Source organism: Solea solea, unplaced genomic scaffold (genome assembly GCF_958295425.1).
Source record: "Solea solea unplaced genomic scaffold, fSolSol10.1 scaffold_26, whole genome shotgun sequence".
NCBI lineage: Eukaryota > Metazoa > Chordata > Actinopteri > Pleuronectiformes > Soleidae > Solea > Solea solea.
The window spans coordinates 118,038-142,338 of NW_026704112.1; positions in this window are offsets into that span (position 1 = coordinate 118,038).

Below are 24,301 nucleotides of genomic sequence, written 5' to 3' on the forward strand. Positions count from 1 at the left end.
AAGGCATTAAGCCGGGAGTCTGATTTTTCCGTATGTGTATCAGGGACTAAGGCTGATCGAGGGTATTTTAATCTTTTTTCTACCGTCCTATAATATGAAGTTAACATCTTATAAGGTATATTGATGTACCCTCAGTGTTTGATTTTGCAATGATTTCACTGTTTGGATGTGTTTTTCTATTTGTCTCTGTTTTTGTGCGCATTCAGCATGGATACGGCTGTTTTCGCAATTTTTTTCATTTTTCTACTGTCCCATAACATAAACCTCACAAATAAAGTTAACATCTCATAAGATATAGTTATATACCTTCAGTGTTTGATTTTGCAATGATTTCACTGTTTGGATGTGTTTTTCTATTTGTCTCTGTTTTTGTGCGCATTCAGCAGGGATACGGCTGTTTTCTGATTTTTTTCATTTTTCTACTGTCCCATAACATAAACCTCACAAAGGGTGATTTAGATTTCTCTTTTGTTTATTCACTGCATTTTGTTGATTGATGATTGATTCATTTTTTTCACAACTGCCTAAAACCTTTGCACAGTACTGTGGACAGTAGAAAAAAATCCGAAACAGCCTTATCTCGGCTGGATGCGCACACAAACAGACACCAATAGAAAAACACATCCCAACAGTGAAATCATTGCAAAATCAAACACTGAGGGTACAGAAGTATATCTTATATGATGTTAACTTCATTAGTGAGGTTTATATTATGGGACAGTAGAAAAAAGAAAAAAATCCGAAAACAGCCTAACCTCAGCTGAATACGTCCAGTGAAAGTTAAATCATAAAGTACTGATAAAAAATAAGGATTTTATACTTCATCAAAAAATGTTACCCTATTGTTTGTTGCAAAAAGTGAACTTTGACCCTATATTCCTCCAAAACGTATACAGTAAAAGTACTCCATACTACTAGTATATGAAGTATAAGTGGTACTGAGTTCAGTGAAAGTGAAATCATACACTACTAATACAAATTATGGATTTTAAACTTCATCAAAAACGGATGATCACACAGGTCATACAAAACATCTAGCTTATGTTTGATTTGATGTAATTATTTTACATGTAATCACTATAATATGATAGGGTTAGGGTTAGTTTTGATAAATTATTTAACCTTTTTCTTTTTCAGTACATTGTGACTGATGTTGATGAGGTCGAGGTCTTCAGCGTCTGAGGCTGTGTCTTTGACAGTCAGGATGAATTGAGCCCCAAACAAAGTGAAACATTGTGTTTACCTGTAATTGCGTGAGATCCCACTCACCCGGCACACACACTGTTCACCCCCCTCCCCTCAGTGCGCATGCGTCAACACGCGTGCAGCCTGTTGCAGTCGCTCCGTGTAACTTTCCTATTCTTTCGTATTTTATTCGTTTTTTCTCTTGTTAAACTTCTCTACTTTAAACTATTTTATTTTATTTAAAACCCTCTATTTAATTATGCTGGTTGTTAATATTATTGCCTTTTTGCTCGCTGTGATACTGCTACAAACCGGCATCGCCGCACAACGAGTCCAAGCCGATCAGATTGTTTACTCCAGAGAACAGCTGATCGACCTGAAGCCGGCTGGCCCAGCGGACAGACCGGCAGAGGTTCCAGCGGAGCTACGGAGAAAAACGCATCGGGGACGCAGAGGAGGATTGAAACAGAAGAAAAACGACGGGTTGAGACAGCGGAGGTTAGAAAAGCGGAGATTTAAGACGTGTCTCCCCTCTCTCATCATGGGGAACGTGAGGTCCCTGGGCAACAAGATGGACGAGCTGACAGCGCTAGCCCGGAGCCAGAAGGAGTATCGGGAATGCAGCATAATGTGTTTTACAGAGACATGGCTGCACCAGGATATTCCTGATGACAACGTCTCCATCGCGGGCTTCCACACCGTACGGGCCGACAGAGACTGCGCCAAGAGCGGCAAGCGCAAAGGTGGGGGTGTCGCTGTGCTGGTAAACAACCGATGGTGCAACCCCGCTCACATCACCATCAAGGAGATCATCTGTGACCCGAACATGGAACTTTGTGCTGTTGGACTTCGACCATATTATCTGCCCAGGGAGTTTTCACAGGTAATCATGGTGGCTGTTTATGTCCCCCCCTCTGCAAACCCGACATCGGCAAATGACTCTATTCACTCTGCCATAGCCCAGCTACAGACTCAGCACCCAAGTGCATTCATTGCTATCTCGGGTGACTTTAATCATATCACCATGGACACTACACTCCCCACATTCACACAGTATGTGAGCTGTCCCACCAGAGAGGAGAGAACCATTGACTTGCTGTATGCTAATGCTAAGGAGGCATACAGCTCCTCTCCTCTCCCCCCACTTGGCAGGTCAGATCACAACCTGATTCACCTCAAACCCTGTTATGTGCCGGTGGTGAAGAGCCAGCCTGTAACCACAAAGATCGTGAGGAGATGGTCTGACGAGGCCTATGAGACACTGCGGGGATGCTTTGAAGTGACAGACTGGCAGACGCTCTGTGAGCCGCATGGAGAGGACATTGATGGGCTCACAGTGTGTGTAACGGACTATATCAACTTCTGTGTTGACACCATCGTCCCACCGGAGACTGTCCTTTGTTACCCAAATAACAAGCCGTGGGTAACAAAGGAAGTCAAAACCATCCTCAATGAGAAGAAGAGGGCTTTCACAGCTGGCAACAGGGAGGAGGTGCGAACAATCCAGAAGGAGCTGAAGGTGAAGATCAAGGAGGCCAAACAGAAGTATAGGAGGAAGCTGGAGTGGAAGCTCCAGCAGAACAACATGAGGGAGGTCTGGAGTGGAATGAGAACCATCACTGGCTTCAGACCAACCAGCAATAGAGGAGTTGGGGGCAGCATGGACTGTGCAAACGCGATGAATCTGTTTTTTAACAGATTTGACTCTGTGACCCCGGCTCATCCTCCCATGGGCTCCTCTCCTGCATGCCTGCAGTTAGCGCCCACTCCACTCTCTCTCCCTCCCCCCTCCTACAGCCACTCTTCCCCCAGTGATGGCCCCCCACACACCTCCTCCTCCCCTGGCTCCCAAAGTGACAACACTCTCCAAGACAACACCCCTACCCCTCCCCCACAGGTCACCCCCTCACTCCACATCACTGCTGACCAAATCATGAGGCAGCTGAAGAGACTCCATGCAGGCAAGTCTGCAGGACCTGATGGTGTGAGCCCCAGGGTTCTGAAAGCTTGTTCCCTCCAGCTATGTGGAGTGCTACAACACATCTTCAGCCTGAGTCTGAGTCTTCACAGGGTCCCCGTGCTGTGGAAGACGTCATGCATCGTTCCTGTGCCCAAGATACCACGCCCCAGCGGATCCAAGGACTACAGACCGGTGGCACTGACGTCACACATAATGAAGACCCTGGAGAGACTCATCCTGGATCAGCTCCGGCCCATGGTGAGACCACTGCTAGACCCCCTCCAGTTCGCCTACCAGCCCCGACTAGGAGTTGAGGATGCCATCATCTACCTGCTAGACCGTGTCTACGCTCACCTGGACAAGCCGGCGAGCACTGTAAGAGTCATGTTTTTTGACTTCTCCAGTGCATTCAACACCATCAGGCCAGCTCTACTGAGTGAGAAACTGACAGCTATGCGGGTGGAGCCCCCCCTTGTGTCCTGGATTGTGGATTACCTGACTGGCAGACCACAGTATGTGCGCCTGCAGCACTGCACATCAGACAGACTGATCAGCAACACCGGGGCACCGCAGGGGACGGTCCTCTCTCCCTTCCTCTTCACCCTGTACACCACGAACTTCAGCTGCTGCACAGAGACCTGCCATCTTCAGAAGTTTTCTGACGACTCTGCAGTAGTTGGACTTATCAGTAAGGGTGAGGACACTGAGTACAGGGGTGTGGTGGACAACTTTGTCACGTGGTGTGAGCAGAACCATCTGCAGCTCAACGCGACAAAAACTAAAGAACTGGTGGTGGACCTGAGGAGGACCAGGGCTCCAGTGACCCCCATCTCCATCCGTGGGGTTAACGTGGACATAGTTGAGGATTACAAGTACTTAGGGGTGTACTTGGACAATAAACTGGACTGGACTAAAAACACAGACGCACTCTACAGGAAGGGTCAAAGCCGTCTCTATTTTCTGAGGCGGCTGAGGTCCTTCAACATCTGCCGGAAAATGCTGCGGATGTTTTACGAGTCTGTGGTGGCCAGTGCCATTCTCTACGCTGTGGCGTGCTGGGGCAGCAGACTGAAGGTGCGGGACGCCAACAGACTTAACAAACTCATCCGCAAAGCCAGCCATGTTGTTGGAGAGGAGATTGACTCCCTGACAGCAGTGTCAGAGAGAAGGATGTTGTCCAGGATTAGGTCCATACTGGACAACTCCCTCCATCCTCTCCATGATGTGCTGACCAGCCACAGAAGCACATTCAGCAAGAGACTTATTCTACCACGCTGCACCACAGAACGCCACAGGAAATCATTCCTGCCTGTGGCCATTAAGCTGTACAATTCCTCTGTATGATAAATAGGCTTATACTTCCTCTGTATATATTGTTAATATGGGGGGAGGGGGAGGTACAAGTTTTGAAGTATATTCTGGAAATGTTTAACTCTGTAAATTTATTCTTATTTTAATAGTATTCTTTAACTTTGTAATTTTATTCTATGTTTACTCCTACTTCTTCTTATAGTTTGTAATTTTGTAATTTCCAAAAAAAATTGCTGTTACAACATTCATTACCTTTGTACACTGGAGCGCTGTGACAAAAGAATTTCCCGCAAGGGATTAATAAAGTATTTTCTATTCTATTGCACCTGTGTAAACAAAACCAGACTTTTGTTTGGGTTCACGTAGAGGGCAAGTCTTTGAAGTCCCTCAAGATGCCTGTTTCTTTTTTTTACTCAAAGGAGTGAATGTGTGTATGAGCCTCTTTGTAGGTGTAGGTGCCTGTGTATCATGTCGATTTGAACTTGATGTGAGAACAAGAAGTGCCTGGAGTCGCACATACACACAGACACACAGACACAGACACACACACACACATTTATTCCTAAACCCACATTCACACCATACTATGATATCCCTAAAATACACCCACATCATTTTAGCTTCAGATATTGATTGAATAGTGTGTTATATGATAATGAAAAATGTTGATATTCCCTGACAGTGGAAAATAACTTCACCTTCACCAAATTTGAAGCAATTTGGTGTAAGATATCCTCAAAAAAAAATCCAAACGCACAAAGAATGCAGAGGATTAATCTGTTATGTTTTTATTACAAAAAATCTTGGAAGCGAACATTTCTGCCATGCATGTGTGGTGAAACAAAGGGGCAGTTTATTTCAACTACTACTGTAGCTTTAAGATAATTATCGACCATCGTCACACTCCAACGCAACGTAGTTCCCCACCACAGCAGCAGCGGATTAATATCCAAAACGTGAACAGGTTAGTGTCTGCTCAGCAGGTGGATGAACATGTAATGGAGTTGCAGCATCAGTCGCTGACCAAGGAATTACTGGGGAAGTTGGTGGTAGAGGGAGGCTATTGACATGTCACAGGAAGATGCTCAAAAATGTAGAGGTAAGTGAAATTTTACATTATTATAATGAGCTAAACAGCAGGCCATTGCTAAAATGTGTTCGTTAATTACAGTAACTACGTCTTTTCACTACATACATACACATGCATTTAAACACACACGCATTAATCGAAATATAGTTAATACTAATATATGCACATGTAAATGTTCCATGCTCTTTTTTTTCTTTTTCGCTTTGCTGTTTTTTTTCGAAAGTTTAGTGTTTAAATGCAGTCAGTATCCTATCTCTGAGATGGTGTTGTCTGCGACGTTACACGGGAGCCAGACTTGCTGTCTGAACAGTTCCACTGTGAGAACCGATGTCCTCTCACCCGAACCCGCAGCTGCAAAGCTCCCGTTTTCGCGGAACCGCTTGCTGTGTTTCGGCTGCGTCTTCGGTTGTGAGGACTGTGGGTCACATTGCTGATCTGTTCAGAGAGCTTCGCTGGTGCTGCTGCTGCACTGTCCTGTCTATTTAACAAGTAGGCTATACACTAAATCTATCCCTCTATTCTTAAAAATTAGGTCCACTCTGAATGTTGATACAGTGTGGGTGTTGTAATTATTATTTTTTTTTTATGACAGTCTTTTCCATTCTTACAACGCACAGTTAACGTGACTGGATTCTGCTTCATCCGGGGAAAGAGGCTGACCCTCAGGCTTTGGACACCTACAGTATTTAGTTGATGACAAACTGTTTCCTTAACCCTCAGGCTTCATTATGATTCATTTCCACTGTGTTAGTGCATATGGCACACTTTCTTGTAAGAAGGTCTCTTGGCAAATTGGAATTCAAATGAAAACATTTTATTAATAGATCAATAGAACACTGAACATTGTTTTCACCATACACTTGAGTATATGGCAGGAATGTTCACTCCCAAGAATTGTTGTCATAAAAGATTAATACTTTTGTCCTGCATCAGTCCTCCTCAAAACCACCAAATATTCAATCATTTCCATATTACAAATGTCCTCTTTTCAAATTAAGAGGGGAGGGAGTACATGTTTTAGCTGATGCTACACAAAACTAACAATGCTTCAAAGTTAATATTGTGGGTAATCTTTGACATATTCAAGACTGATTAAAAAAAAATCTCCCAGCCCCCCAACATTTGTCATATCTGTTGCCAGTACAACCCATGAAATGCTCATTTGTACTTGTCAGGAAGTCACTGCAGCTCTGACCTTGTAACCTAAATATGTTTCTGCTTCAAAATCACTTTGTTTCATACATGAGGCTAATGTCTGGCAGATTATACCAATCTTAGCCAATCTTCATCACTAAGTTTTATGTTAAATCCTGATTCCCATCTTTTTTTTTATGTATTTTGTAGCATTTTTTTTTATATAGTCCCAATATAATTCTAATTGTTTTTTTTTTATGCGTTGATTATGATGATCTGGATCACACTATTCACTTCTCAGGAGGGGTCCATCCTGATCTCTTTCATATAGTAGTCTCTAAGTTGCAGGAATCCACAGAATTCATGATTGATTATCTAAATCCTTTTTTTCTGTCATATTTTGGAAACTCTCAAGCTGTCCATCTGTCACCAAAACACACCATGCTGTGATTCCCTTGGTTGTCCACTGTTTAAATCCTATATCGTACCTAGTCGGTGTAAAATTGCTATCATATTCAATAAATTAGTGTCTTTCTGTATCTTATATTTTTTTATTATGCTGAACCATATTTTGTATGTGAACATCGTGATTGTGTCTATTTGGTTTTGAATCTTCTTGTATGTTTCTTTATCCCCAATTATATTCTGTACTGGGTTTTCTCCAAACTCTTTTTCTATTTCATTTCACTGTGTCTGGTTTGCACCAACCTACAATATATCTCAATTGGGCCGCATGGTAGTATTCCTTTAATTTTGGAAGTCTCATCCCTCCTTCTTCTTTTGGCAGCTGGAGAGTTTCCAGTCTTATCGTGGGTCTTTTGCCACCCCAACTAAACTTTGATATCATTTTATTCCAGCTCATAAATTGGGGCTTGGGGGACCTCTACTGGTAGGGCTTGGAATAGGTATAAGGGTCAGGGTCAGCGAGTTGGCAGCACCCCGCTTTACCCGCAGGCTGTAGCAGAGAGCCCCCCTTACAGCAACAACTTTGGCAACAACTTATTTTAAAATAAATATATATAAATATATATATATATATATATTATAAAATCACGACAAACCCACACCATAACCCCCCAAACATTTATGACCTTCCCCAAAGTTTCATCTTGGAATGCCCATGGCATCCAATCAAATTCTTTTAGAGCCCAACAAATTAAATTCTTGTTGAAAACTGACTTTGACATATTATGTTGTCAAGAACTGAGACTGAACACAAGTAAAGAGTAACGGTATCCAGCATGTGGAACAAAGGTCTAAGTGTAATTTCTATTGGCGAAAGTAAAGCTGATGGTGGGATCTTTTTTCTAAAACTGGTGATGTCACTATTATTCGTAAAACGAATGATTTCCTAATTTAATTCCTTGTAGATTGCTCATGTTGGATTGTTTTTACCGAGGAGAAAAAATACGAACGATACACGTGTACACCTCTCATGAGAGAACAAACATTTTTCAACTTTTTAAAAGACTTAAAGAACCCCTATTGGTCGGATACAAAATAATTTTATGTGGCGACTTTAACACTGTCATCGATGTAAACGACAGAGTGAGCTCTAAAGTCTTGAAACTCAGCTCTGATGGTAATCGCTTGACTCAATTCAATTCTTATGTAGACTAATTGTGATCTTAACAAGTCCTGGCAAATTAAAGTAGGCACAAGCACCATGACGTCCAATCTGAAGCAGCATCCTGCAATTTGTCTTCTTATGTCATCACTTTTTTTCAAAGGATGTATGTTACAGTATTTTAAATAAAATACACATAATGGAAATATATTGGTACAAAATCTGAAGGAATTTTTCATCATCTCCAGAAAAGAGCATATTTCGTATTTTAAATATGTATTTTTTTTAATACATGTATCAGAAATACTTCCCATCCCTGCTTAGAGACATTACGTGAAGGTTGAAAATTGTGTTGCTTTAAATAAAACCCATAACATGAGAATGTGCTTAAATTGAAGCACAATATATAATGATTATGTATAGAAAATGCACTCTGATTTTCGCAGTTGAAGCACAAGAATCTGGATCTTTACAAAACAAATGTTATCTATCCGCAATTCCTATACTCCTATTCCAAATATGTTTGTGATTTAAACAGCATTTGTCTAGTGTAACATTAGTGATACTTTTGCAGTAGTATATTTATTGTGAGACACAATTATACATTTTTCCCAAATCTGTCCATGCCTCATCCATCTCTTCCTCTCCCTTCTTGTCTTCCTCCTCAGCACATGGAGAAGATCTCCATGCTGGCTTTCCATCCAGTTAAGATGCACAGCTGCTATGAGAAGGTGGTGAACCTGAGCCTTGAGGGTCTGCAGCAACAGTTTGACGTGAGCAGCCCGTCAGTGTTTGTCCAAAGGGCCCAGATCCCCATGAGAGAGGTGAAACCTCAACTACTGACTAACCAGTCTGATATAGGTTATTGGTTAACTGGTTAACACAATGGGAAGTTTCTATGAGAGCTAATCATTTTATTGACACTCATTATATTGCTTGATCATTTTCCTACACTGTAGCTCCTGTTTGACTAGAGTTTGTCAAATAGTTGAATGATGAGGTTCTGACTGTGGCATTGATCAAGGACACAGTAGAACTAAAGGCGAACATCTTTTGGCGGTTTGATAACTCAGTGGACAGTTAAACAGTTAAACATGCCACAATACAGACTGTGGACCTGGGTCCACATGTGATAAATAACATTATCACATTATTTCATGGGATATTCCTATATGAGTCAGTTTGTCTGGTGTTACATGCATGTATGTCACAAAGTTAGGTACAAAACTACAAATTGTGTTTTACTAGATGTTTGAGCAGATCCTTCATCAGAGTCTCGAGTCTCAGGGTACAGAGGAGCTGTGTAAGATCATCCAGCACTGCCAGGACAGAGTCATTAAGGTAATACACAAAGAAAACAGGCTTGTGCATCAAATTATTGCATCACATCTACATTAATATCTAATAATATTACACCTGGCATACTCCAGCCCTGGGAGTGAAACTTTTGGTCTGGCCTTGTTTTAGTGTTAAGGAAAATTCAGGTTCAACTTTATCAATTTATTAATTTTTGAGCAAGAGTCCAGGATACCGGGCAATTGCCCAGCTTAATCCCTTCTGTGCATCTTCCTCTGATATTTTCAAGCCTCAACTTGCCAGCTCCATGTTTATTTTTATTATATCAGAAAGTATGAGTGTGTGGATGAGCTAACTCATGCTTTTGAAGCATGATGATGGTCGCCACAGCGGTCGTCTTCCAGATAGAGATTAGATAGAAAATAAAAACTCCAAACTCAAGGAATAAACACTTGACTTTTGCGAGAACAGGTGAACGTCACATAGTGTACCCTGAGACATTATTGCTCTGGACCATAATCAAGTGGACTGATAAGAGATTACCGGCATCTTGTGAAATGTGCCAGTACACAAATAAAAGTGCCGTTTCTGTGTACTGGACAGTACCGGGCCACTTCTAGTTAATAATTGTACTGTAGTGACAGTGATGGTATTTTATGTACACTTAATGTCTCTTATGTGATGTTATTCTTTAACAAACAAGTGCACAATAAAAATTCACTGGGAATTCTAAACAGCACATTGCAATTTATTCAATTATTATCGGAGTATTGATCAGTAATACAGTGAAAATGAGAGGAAATGTTTAAGGTGTGCGCCCCTAAATGTTCTGCTTGCTCTCCTAAAACATTCAGTTATAGGGGGGGCTACTGTGCTCCTAGTAAAAAGTTAGTCTGGTGCCCTGCATACATTGTTCTAAAGGGTTTATGGTCTTAGTTCCTCTTCAGTAGAGCTGCATGTCCACAATGTAAATTTAATTTTACATTTAAATGCAGAGCTGTCAGTGTGTGATTGACAGCTCTGCATTTCATGTTTGCAAAGTTGCAGTTATAGGTGGATTTGTAGTGGACAAGCTATCAGTATCCATCCCTTCTCTTATAACTATGGTTGTTTCTGGTTTCAAAAACTAACATGGTGTTGCCCAAAATACTAAACTCCTACATTTAAACAGGGGAGTCTAGTGGCAACCCAAATAGTTGACACATCCCAACCTTATGAGAACCTGCCTCTCAAAATGGGTTATGGATTCATATTTTATCTCTGACAAATGGAATGTGAACTATGATGAGGAAGGCATGACAATATTATAGCTATATCATGACATGAGACAAGATATGATCTTAGAATTTTGATATTGTCATATCGTGATCGGGTATTTGTGATGAATTTTCCTGGTTTCAGAATTTTGGAGAAAATCAAGCTCAAAAGTCAAGATTATGACAATTATTTTGCAACAATTTGTGACTTTGCACTGCCCTCTAGTGGCCTAATATGATTTCACATGAAATATGTCACCTGCTTTGCATGCTACAGCTCCTTATTTTTCCAGTGATCCCCTATATGTCCATATCTACTTTGGACTATAGGAGAAAGTCCATCTCAAATATGAATGCTGACTGAATTCTATTGCAACCATTCCTGAATTTGCACTTCTCCCTACTGGCCGAAACGTGCATTTTTTTTAAGGTGGAATCGAAACTTAATGAAAATCGGAAGCGAATGCTGAAGGTGGCCCTACAGCATCATCATGTTATTGTTCCCAATAGAATGAGTGCGCGAGTTTTTGTTTTTTTATGTTAATATAATGTCAATGTATTAATGATATAAATATAATGATGGTGATGATAACAATAATAATATTTACAGCGATAATAATAATAATATTAATAATAATGATATGATTACAACAATAATGTGTGCTGTGAAAGCAACATTTGTTGAAAAAAACAGTGTAGAAATATTTTTTTGAAGTTTGATTATGACAAATAACCATACAGTTAACTGAACAAATGAAATGTACATCTTATAAGATATACTTCTGTACTCTCAGTGTTTGATTTTGCAATGATTTCACGGATGTGTTTTTCTATTGGTGTCTGTTTGTAAGCGCATTCTGCTGAGATATGGCTGTTTCCGGATTTTTTTAAATTTTTCTGCTGTCCCATAATATAAACCTCACAAATGAAGTTCACATCTTAAAAGATTTAGTTCTGTACACTCACTGTTTGATTTTGCAAAGATTTAACTGTTGGGATGTGTTTTTCTATTGGTGTCTGTTTGTGTGCGCATTCAGCTGAGATAAGGCTGTTTCCGGATTTTTTTCATTTTTCTGCTGTCCCATAACATAAACCTCACAAATGAAGTTAAGAACTTAAAATATTTAGTTCTGTTCCCTCAGTGTTTGATTTTGCAAAGATTTCACTGTTGGGATGTGTTTTTCTATTGGTGTCTGTTTGTGTGCGCATTCAGCTGAGATAAGGCTGTTTCCGGATTTTTTTCATTTTTCTACTTTCCCATAATATAAACCTAACAAATGAACTTAACATATTATAAGATATCCTTCTTTACCCTCAGTGTTTAATTTTGCAAAGATTTCACTGTTTGGATGTGTTTTTCTATTGGTGTCTGTTTGTGTGCGCATTCAGCTGAGATAAGGCTGTTTCCGGATTTTTTTAATTTTTCTGCTATCCCATAACATAAACCTCACAAATGAAGTTAACATCTTAAAATATTTAGTTCTGTACCCTCAGTGTTTGATTTTGCAATGGTTTCACTGTTGGGATGTGTTTTTCTACAAGTGTCTGTTTGTGTGCGCATTCAGCTGAGATAAGGCTGTTTACGGATTTTTTTAATTTTTCTGCTGTCCCATAACATAAACCTCACAAATGAAGTTAACATCTTAAAAGATTTAGTTCTGTACACTCACTGTTTTATTTTGCATTGATTTCACTGTTTGGATGTGTTTTTCTATTGGTGTCTGTTTGTGTGCGCATACAGCTGAGATAAGGCTGTTTTCGGATTTTTTTCATTTTTCTACTTTCCCATAATATAAACCTAACAAATGAACTTAACATCTTATAAGATATACTTCTTTACCCTCAGTGTTTAATTTTGCAAAGATTTCACTGTTTGGATGTGTTTTTCTACAAGTGTCTGTTTGTGTGCGCATTCAGCTGAGATAAGGCTGTTTACGGATTTTTTTAATTTTTCTGCTGTCCCATAACATAAACCTCACAAATGAAGTTAACATCTTAAAAGATTTAGTTCTGTACACTCACTGTTTGATTTTGCATTGATTTCACTGTTTGGATGTGCTTTTCTATTGGTGTCTGTTTGTGTGCGCATACAGCTGAGATAAGGCTGTTTTCGGATTTTTTTCATTTTTCTACTTTCCCATAATATAAACCTAACAAATGAACTTAACATCTTATAAGATATACTTCTTTACCCTCAGTGTTTAATTTTGCAAAGATTTCACTGTTTGGATGTGTTTTTCTATTGGTGTCTGTTTGTGTGCGCATACAGCTGAGATAAGGCTGTTTTCGGATTTTTTTCATTTTTCTACTTTCCCATAATATAAACCTAACAAATGAACTTAACATCTTATAAGATATACTTCTTTACCCTCAGTGTTTCATTTTGCAAAGATTTCACTGTTTGGATGTGTTTTCTATTGGTGTCTGTTTGTGTGCGCATACAGCTGAGATAAGGCTGTTTTCGGATTTTTTTCATTTTTCTACTTTCCCATAATATAAACCTAACAAATGAACTTAACATCTTAAAATATTTAGTTCTGTACCCTCAGTGTTTGATTTTGCAATGGTTTCACTGTTGGGATGTGTTTTTCTACAAGTGTCTGTTTGTGTGCGCATTCAGCTGAGATAAGGCTGTTTTCGGATTTTTTTCATTTTTCTACTTTCCCATAATATAAACCTAACAAATGAACTTAACATCTTATAAGATATACTTCTTTACCCTCAGTGTTTCATTTTGCAAAGATTTCACTGTTTGGATGTGTGTTTCTATTGAAGTCTGTTTGTTTGCGCATTCAGCTGAGATAAGGCTGTTTACGGATTTTTTTCATTTTTCTGCTGTCCCATAACATAAACCTCACAAATGAAGTCAACATCTTAAAATATTTAGTTCTGTACCCTCAAGTGTTTGATTTTGCAATGGTTTCACTGTTGGGATGTGTTTTTCTACAAGTGTCTGTTTGTGTGCGCATTCAGCTGAGATAAGGCTGTTTTCGGATTTTTTTCATTTTTCTACTTTCCCATAATATAAACCTAACAAATGAACTTAACATCTTATAAGATATACTTCTTTACCCTTAGTGTTTAATTTTGCAAAGATTTCACTGTTTGGATGTGTGTTTCTATTGAAGTCTGTTTGTGTGCGCATTCAGCTGAGATAAGGCTGTTTCCGGATTTTTTTAATTTTTCTGCTGTCCCATAACATAAACCTCACAAATGAAGTTAACATCTTAAAATATTTAGTTCTGTACCCTCAGTGTTTGATTTTGCAATGGTTTCACTGTTGGGATGTGTTTTTCTACAAGTGTCTGTTTGTGTGCGCATTCAGCTGACATAAGGCTGTTTACGGATTTTTTTAATTTTTCTGCTGTCCCATAACATAAACCTCACAAATGAAGTTAACATCTTAAAAGATTGGTGTCTGTTTGTGTGCGCATAACATAAACCTCACAAATGAAGTTAACATCTTAAAATATTTAGTTCTGTACACTCACTGTTTGATTTTGCATTGATTTCACTGTTTGGATATGTTTTTCTATTGGTGTCTGTTTGTGTGCGCATACAGCTGAGATAAGGCTGTTTTCGGATTTTTTTCATTTTTCTACTTTCCCATAATATAAACCTAACAAATGAACTTAACATCTTATAAGATATACTTCTTTACCCTCAGTGTTTAATTTTGCAAAGATTTCACTGTTTGGATGTGTTTTTCTATTGGTGTCTGTTTGTGTGCGCATTCAGCTGAGATAAGGCTGTTTCCGGATTTGTTTAATTTTTCTGCTGTCCCATAACATAAACCTCACAAATGAAGTTAACATCTTAAAAGATTTATTTCTGTACACTCACTGTTTGATTTTGCATTGATTTCACTGTTTGGATGTGTTTTTCTATTGGTGTCTGTTTGTGTGCGCATACAGCTGAGATAAGGCTGTTTTCGGATTTTTTTCATTTTTCTACTTTCCCATAATATAAACCTAACAAATGAACTTAACATCTTATAAGATATACTTCTTTACCCTTAGTGTTTAATTTTGCAAAGATTTCACTGTTTGGATGTGTGTTTCTATTGAAGTCTGTTTGTGTGCGCATTCAGCTGAGATAAGGCTGTTTCCGGATTTTTTTAATTTTTCTGCTGTCCCATAACATAAACCTCACAAATGAAGTTAACATCTTAAAATATTTAGTTCTGTACCCTCAGTGTTTGATTTTGCAATGGTTTCACTGTTGGGATGTGTTTTTCTACAAGTGTCTGTTTGTGTGCGCATTCAGCTGACATAAGGCTGTTTACGGATTTTTTTAATTTTTCTGCTGTCCCATAACATAAACCTCACAAATGAAGTTAACATCTTAAAAGATTGGTGTCTGTTTGTGTGCGCATAACATAAACCTCACAAATGAAGTTAACATCTTAAAATATTTAGTTCTGTACACTCACTGTTTGATTTTGCATTGATTTCACTGTTTGGATATGTTTTTCTATTGGTGTCTGTTTGTGTGCGCATACAGCTGAGATAAGGCTGTTTTCGGATTTTTTTCATTTTTCTACTTTCCCATAATATAAACCTAACAAATGAACTTAACATCTTATAAGATATACTTCTTTACCCTCAGTGTTTAATTTTGCAAAGATTTCACTGTTTGGATGTGTTTTTCTATTGGTGTCTGTTTGTGTGCGCATTCAGCTGAGATAAGGCTGTTTCCGGATTTGTTTAATTTTTCTGCTGTCCCATAACATAAACCTCACAAATGAAGTTAACATCTTAAAAGATTTATTTCTGTACACTCACTGTTTGATTTTGCATTGATTTCACTGTTTGGATGTGTTTTTCTATTGGTGTCTGTTTGTGTGCGCATACAGCTGAGATAAGGCTGTTTTCGGATTTTTTTCATTTTTCTACTTTCCCATAATATAAACCTAACAAATGAACTTAACATCTTATAAGATATACTTCTTTACCCTCAGTGTTTAATTTTGCAAAGATTTCACTGTTTGGATGTGTTTTTCTATTGGTGTCTGTTTGTGTGCGCATTCAGCTGAGATAAGGCTGTTTCCGGATTTGTTTAATTTTTCTGCTGTCCCATAACATAAACCTCACAAATGAAGTTAACATCTTAAAAGATTTATTTCTGTACACTCACTGTTTGATTTTGCATTGATTTCACTGTTTGGATGTGTTTTTCTATTGGTGTCTGTTTGTGTGCGCATACAGCTGAGATAAGGCTGTTTTCGGATTTTTTTCATTTTTCTACTTTCCCATAATATAAACCTAACAAATGAACTTAACATCTTAAAATATTTAGTTCTGTACCCTCAGTGTTTGATTTTGCAATGGTTTCACTGTTGGGATGTGTTTTTCTACAAGTGTCTGTTTGTGTGCGCATTCAGCTGAGATAAGGCTGTTTTCGGATTTTTTTCATTTTTCTACTTTCCCATAATATAAACCTAACAAATGAACTTAACATCTTATAAGATATACTTCTTTACCCTCAGTGTTTCATTTTGCAAAGATTTCACTGTTTGGATGTGTGTTTCTATTGAAGTCTGTTTGTGTGCGCATTCAGCTGAGATAAGGCTGTTTACGGATTTTTTTCATTTTTCTGCTGTCCCATAACATAAACCTCACAAATGAAGTCAACATCTTAAAATATTTAGTTCTGTACCCTCAAGTGTTTGATTTTGCAATGGTTTCACTGTTGGGATGTGTATTTCTACAAGTGTCTGTTTGTGTGCGCATTCAGCTGAGATAAGGCTGTTTTCGGATTTTTTTCATTTTTCTACTTTCCCATAATATAAACCTAACAAATGAACTTAACATCTTATAAGATATACTTCTTTACCCTCAGTGTTTCATTTTGCAAAGATTTCACTGTTTGGATGTGTTTTCTATTGGTGTCTGTTTGTGTGCGCATACAGCTGAGATAAGGCTGTTTTCGGATTTTTTTCATTTTTCTACTTTCCCATAACATAAACCTCACAAATGAAGTTAACATCTTAAAAGATTTAGTTCTGTACACTCACTGTTTGATTTTGCATTGATTTCACTGTTTGGATGTGTTTTTCTATTGAAGTCTGTTTGTGTGCGCATTCAGCTGAGATAAGGCTGTTTCCGGATTTTTTTAATTTTTCTGCTGTCCCATAACATAAACCTCACAAATGAAGTTAACATCTTAAAATATTTAGTTCTGTACCCTCAGTGTTTGATTTTGCAATGGTTTCACTGTTGGGATGTGTTTTTCTACAAGTGTCTGTTTGTGTGCGCATTCAGCTGAGATAAGGCTGTTTACGGATTTTTTTAATTTTTCTGCTGTCCCATAACATAAACCTCACAAATGAAGTTAACATCTTAAAAGATTTAGTTCTGTACACTCACTGTTTGATTTTGCATTGATTTCACTGTTTGGATGTGCTTTTCTATTGGTGTCTGTTTGTGTGCGCATACAGCTGAGATAAGGCTGTTTTCGGATTTGTTTCATTTTTCTACTTTCCCATAATATAAACCTAACAAATGAACTTAACATCTTATAAGATATACTTCTTTACCCTCAGTGTTTAATTTTGCAAAGATTTCACTGTTTGGATGTGTGTTTCTATTGAAGTCTGTTTGTGTGCGCATTCAGCTGAGATAAGGCTGTTTCCGGATTTTTTTAATTTTTCTGCTGTCCCATAACATAAACCTCACAAATGAAGTTAACATCTTAAAAGATTTAGTTCTGTACACTCACTGTTTGATTTTGCATTGATTTCACTGTTTGGATATGTTTTTCTATTGGTGTCTGTTTGTGTGCGCATACAGCTGAGATAAGGCTGTTTTCGGATTTTTTTCATTTTTCTACTTTCCCATAATATAAACCTAACAAATGAACTTAACATCTTATAAGATATACTTCTTTACCCTCAGTGTTTAATTTTGCAAAGATTTCACTGTTTGGATGTGTTTTTCTATTGGTGTCTGTTTGTGTGCGCATTCAGCTGAGATAAGGCTGTTTCCGGATTTGTTTAATTTTTCTGCTGTCCCATAACATAAACCTCACAAATGAAGTTAACATCTTAAAAGATTTATTTCTGTACACTCACTGTTTGATTTTGCATTGATTTCACTGTTTGGATGTGTTTTTCTATTGGTGTCTGTTTGTGTGCGCATACAGCTGAGATAAGGCTGTTTTCGGATTTTTTTCATTTTTCTACTTTCCCATAATATAAACCTAACAAATGAACTTAACATCTTATAAGATATACTTCTTTACCCTCAGTGTTTCATTTTGCAAAGATTTCACTGTTTGGATGTGTTTTCTATTGGTGTCTGTTTGTGTGCGCATACAGCTGAGATAAGGCTGTTTTCGGATTTTTTTCATTTTTCTACTTTCCCATAATATAAACCTAACAAATGAACTTAACATCTTAAAATATTTAGTTCTGTACCCTCAGTGTTTGATTTTGCAATGGTTTCACTGTTGGGATGTGTTTTTCTACAAGTGTCTGTTTGTGTGCGCATTCAGCTGAGATAAGGCTGTTTTCGGATTTTTTTCATTTTTCTACTTTCCCATAATATAAACCTAACAAATGAACTTAACATCTTATAAGATATACTTCTTTACCCTCAGTGTTTCATTTTGCAAAGATTTCACTGTTTGGATGTGTGTTTCTATTGAAGTCTGTTTGTGTGCGCATTCAGCTGAGATAAGGCTGTTTACGGATTTTTTTCATTTTTCTGCTGTCCCATAACATAAACCTCACAAATGAAGTCAACATCTTAAAATATTTAGTTCTGTACCCTCAAGTGTTTGATTTTGCAATGGTTTCACTGTTGGGATGTGTTTTTCTACAAGTGTCTGTTTGTGTGCGCATTCAGCTGAGATAAGGCTGTTTTCGGATTTTTTTCATTTTTCTACTTTCCCATAATATAAACCTAACAAATGAACTTAACATCTTATAAGATATACTTCTTTACCCTTAGTGTTTAATTTTGCAAAGATTTCACTGTTTGGATGTGTGTTTCTATTGAAGTCTGTTTGTGTGCGCATTCAGCTGAGATAAGGCTGTTTCCGGATTTTTTTAATTTTTCTGCTGTCCCATAACATAAACCTCACAAATGAAGTTAACATCTTAAAATATTTAGTTCTGTACCCTCAGTGTTTGATTTTGCAATGGTTTCACTGTTGGGATGTGTTTTTCTACAAGTGTCTGTTTGTGTGCGCATTCAGCTGACATAAGGCTGTTTACGGATTTTTTTAATTTTTCTGCTGTCCCATAACATAAACCTCACAAATGAAGTTAACATCTTAAAAGATTGGTGTCTGTTTGTGTGCGCATAACATAAACCTCACAAATGAAGTTAACATCTTAAAAGATTTAGTTCTGTACACTCACTGTTTGATTTTGCATTGATTTCACTGTTTGGATGTGTTTTTCTATTGGTGTCTGTTTGTGTGCGCATACAGCTGAGATAAGGCTGTTTTCGGATTTTTTTCATTTTTCTACTTTCCCATAATATAAACCTAACAAATGAACTTAACATCTTAAAATATTTAGTTCTGTACCCTCAGTGTTTGATTTTGCAATGGTTTCACTGTTGGGATGTGTTTTTCTACAAGTGTCTGTTTGTGTGCGCATTCAGCTGAGATAAGGCTGTTTTCGGATTTTTTTCATTTTTCTACTTTCCCATAATATAAACCTAACAAATGAACTTAACATCTTATAAGATATACTTCTTTACCCTCAGTGTTTCATTTTGCAAAGATTTCACTGTTTGGATGTGTGTTTCTATTGAAGTCTGTTTGTGTGCGCATTCAGCTGAGATAAGGCTGTTTACGGATTTTTTTCATTTTTCTGCTGTCCCATAACATAAACCTCACAAATGAAGTCAACATCTTAAAATATTTAGTTCTGTACCCTCAAGTGTTTGATTTTGCAATGGTTTCACTGTTGGGATGTGTATTTCTACAAGTGTCTGTTTGTGTGCGCATTCAGCTGAGATAAGGCTGTTTTCGGATTTTTTTCATTTTTCTACTTTCCCATAATATAAACCTAACAAATGAACTTAACATCTTATAAGATATACTTCTTTACCCTTAGTGTTTAATTTTGCAAAGATTTCACTGTTTGGATGTGTGTTTCTATTGAAGTCTGTTTGTGTGCGCATTCAGCTGAGATAAGGCTGTTTCCGGATTTTTTTAATTTTTCTGCTGTCCCATAACATAAACCTCACAAATGAAGTTAACATCTTAAAATATTTAGTTCTGTACCCTCAGTGTTTGATTTTGCAATGGTTTCACTGTTGGGATGTGTTTTTCTACAAGTGTCTGTTTGTGTGCGCATTCAGCTGACATAAGGCTGTTTACGGATTTTTTTAATTTTTCTGCTGTCCCATAACATAAACCTCACAAATGAAGTTAACATCTTAAAAGATTGGTGTCTGTTTGTGTGCGCATAACATAAACCTCACAAATGAAGTTAACATCTTAAAATATTTAGTTCTGTACACTCACTGTTTGATTTTGCATTGATTTCACTGTTTGGATATGTTTTTCTATTGGTGTCTGTTTGTGTGCGCATACAGCTGAGATAAGGCTGTTTTCGGATTTTTTTCATTTTTCTACTTTCCCATAATATAAACCTAACAAATGAACTTAACATCTTATAAGATATACTTCTTTACCCTCAGTGTTTAATTTTGCAAAGATTTCACTGTTTGGATGTGTTTTTCTATTGGTGTCTGTTTGTGTGCGCATTCAGCTGAGATAAGGCTGTTTCCGGATTTGTTTAATTTTTCTGCTGTCCCATAACATAAACCTCACAAATGAAGTTAACATCTTAAAAGATTTATTTCTGTACACTCACTGTTTGATTTTGCATTGATTTCACTGTTTGGATGTGTTTTTCTATTGGTGTCTGTTTGTGTGCGCATACAGCTGAGATAAGGCTGTTTTCGGATTTTTTTCATTTTTCTACTTTCCCATAATATAAACCTAACAAATGAACTTAACATCTTATAAGATATACTTCTTTACCCTCAGTGTTTAATTTTGCAAAGATTTCACTGTTTGGATGTGTTTTTCTATTGGTGTCTGTTTGTGTGCGCATTCAGCTGAGATAAGGCTGTTTCCGGATTTGTTTAATTTTTCTGCTGTCCCATAACATAAACCTCACAAATGAAGTTAACATCTTAAAAGATTTATTTCTGTACACTCACTGTTTGATTTTGCATTGATTTCACTGTTTGGATGTGTTTTTCTATTGGTGTCTGTTTGTGTGCGCATACAGCTGAGATAAGGCTGTTTTCGGATTTTTTTCATTTTTCTACTTTCCCATAATATAAACCTAACAAATGAACTTAACATCTTAAAATATTTAGTTCTGTACCCTCAGTGTTTGATTTTGCAATGGTTTCACTGTTGGGATGTGTTTTTCTACAAGTGTCTGTTTGTGTGCGCATTCAGCTGAGATAAGGCTGTTTTCGGATTTTTTTCATTTTTCTACTTTCCCATAATATAAACCTAACAAATGAACTTAACATCTTATAAGATATACTTCTTTACCCTCAGTGTTTAGTTTCCGGATTTTTTTAATTTTTCTGCTGTCCCATAACATAAACCTCACAAATGAAGTTAACATCTTAAAATATTTAGTTCTGTACCCTCAGTGTTTGATTTTGCAATGGTTTCACTGTTGGGATGTGTTTTTCTACAAGTGTCTGTTTGTGTGCGCATTCAGCTGACATAAGGCTGTTTACGGATTTTTTTAATTTTTCTGCTGTCCCATAACATAAACCTCACAAATGAAGTTAACATCTTAAAAGATTGGTGTCTGTTTGTGTGCGCATAACATAAACCTCACAAATGAAGTTAACATCTTAAAATATTTAGTTCTGTACCCTCAGTGTTTGATTTTGCAATGGTTTCACTGTTGGGATGTGTTTTTCTACAAGTGTCTGTTTGTGTGCGCATTCAGCTGACATAAGGCTGTTTACGGATTTGTTTAATTTTTCTGCTGTCCCATAACATAAACCTCACAAATGAAGTTAACATCTTAAAAGATTTAGTTCTGTACCCTCAGTGTTTGATTTTGCAATGATTTCACTGTTGGGATGTGTTTTTCTACAAGTGTCTGTTTGTGCCCCATTGAGCTGAGATAAGGCTATTTTCGAAATGTTTTCATTTTTCTACTTTCCCATAATATAAACCTAACAAATGAAATTAACATCTTATAAGATATACTTCTTTGCCCTCAGTGTTTAATTTTGCAAATATTTCACTGTTTGGATGTGTTTTTCTATTGGTGTCTGTTTGTGTTCGCATTCAGCTGAGATAAGGCTGTTTCCGGATTTTTTTAATTTTTCTGCTGTCCCATAACATAAACCTCACAAATGAAGTTAACATCTTATAAGATATACTTCTTTACCCTCAGTGTTTAATTTTGCAACGATTTCACTGTTGGGATGTGTTTTTCTACAAGTATCTGTTTGTGTGCGCATTCAGCTGAGATAAGGCTGTTTAAGGATTTTATTTAATTTTTCTGCTGTCCCATAACATAAACCTCACAAATGAAGTTAACATCTTAAAAGATTTAGTTCTGTACCCTCAGTGTTTGATTTTGCAATGATTTCACTGTTTGGATGTGTTTTTCTATTGGTGTCTGTTTGTGTGCGCATTCAGCTGAGATAAGGCTGTTTTCTGATTTTTTTTCATTTTCTACTGTCCCATAACATAAACCTCACAAATAAAGTTAACATCTTATAAGATATACTAATGTACCCTCGTCGTTCCGCTCATCTTGGGACCCCAAACGACATATGAAATATTCACACTCCTGCGACCTGTAGTTCCTCTTTCACTCTGGCCAAAAGGGTCTAACCCTGGATTTCCACTGGACGCGGAACGGCCGCAGAACGGCCGCGGAACGGCCGCGGAACGGCCGCGGAACGGTAGCCGTTGCAAATCGCTTCCATTCTAATCAATGTGAGCATTCCCACCGGCCGCACTGTGGCCCGGATCAGCAGCGGCCCAGAAGCGGCTCGCCGCGCCGCAGCGCTATCGATAGGAATCAGTTCTATTTTTTCCGTTGCCGCTGCTGAACCTCGTAAATTTCAACGAAGCAGATCGCACAAGACAGGAAGTCCGACACAGTATCAAAGTAAAACACTTCCGCCCCCCTTTCAAAAAAAAACACAATACGCAGGTCACAACTTCACCTCAACGTTACGGTGCTCCCAGGTCAACAGTCATTTGATCCGAGGGTCTCGGAGACAATGGACGACGAGAGACTGATTATGGAAGTGGAGAAATGAAAGAAGCTGTGTTGTTGTTTCCTTTATACACACAGTCTATCGCGGGATCTCGCGTCTGTTCGAGATTATCGCGCGATCTTCCGTGAATACCGCTGGCTCCCAAGGCTCCGCGCCGCTGCCGTAACGCGCCCGGTGGGGATTGATGTTTGGGAGAGGACGAAGCAGAACCGCGCCACGGCCGTTCCGCGGCCGTTCCGCGGCCGTTCCGCGTCCAGTGGAAATCCAGGGTAAGACTGTATAGAGTCTGACATGACCTGGTTTTCAGTTTTTGGATACAGGACTTTGGGCTTTTTTCCCCCGGCCAAAAAAAACTGCCAAAAACACAGTCTGTAAAATTCAAACGTAAGAAAGGTGGGAAACTGTCTTTTCTTCAATAATTCCTAAAGACAATGAGCCCGGAGGCTGATCTTTCCGTATGTGTATCAGGGATTTAGGCTTATCCCCGGTGCAGAGTTTCAGACCTGTGCAACCTTCGGAAAGGTCAATGGTCAGCCGTTGGGGTGTGTTTTTTGTAATAATTCCTAAAGGCATTCAGCCAGTGGTCTGATTTTTCCGTATCTGTATCAGGGACTAAGGCTTATCCAGGGTGCCAAGTTTCAGACCCGTGCAACCTTTGGAAAGGTCAAAGGTCAGCCGTTCGGGTGTGTTTTTTGTAATAATTCCTAAAGGCCTTAAGCCAGGAGTCTGATTTTTCCGTATGTGTATCAGGGACTAAAGCTTATCCCGGTTGCCGAGTTTCAGACCTGTGCAACCCTCGGAAAGGTCAATGGTCAGCCGTTCGGGTGTGTTTTTTGTAATAATTCCTAAAGGCATTGAGTCAGGAGTCTGATTTTTCCGTATGTGTATCAGGGATTTAGGCTTATCCCGGGTGCAGAGTTTCAGGCCTGTGCAACCTTCGGAAAGGTCAATGGTCAGCCGTTCGGGTGTGTTTTTTGTAATAATTCCTAAAGGCATTCAGCCAGTGGTCTGATTTTTCCGTATCTGTATCAGGGACTAAGGCTTATCCAGGGTGCCAAGTTTCAGACCCGTGCAACCTTTGGAAAGGTCAAAGGTCAGCCGTTCGGGTGTGTTTTTTGTAATAATTCCTAAAGGCATTGAGCCAGGAGTCAGATTTTTCCGTATGTGTATCAGGGACTAAAGCTTATCCCGGTTGCCGAGTTTCAGACCTGTGCAACCCTCGGAAAGGTCAATGGTCAGCCGTTCGGGTGTTTTTTTTGTAAT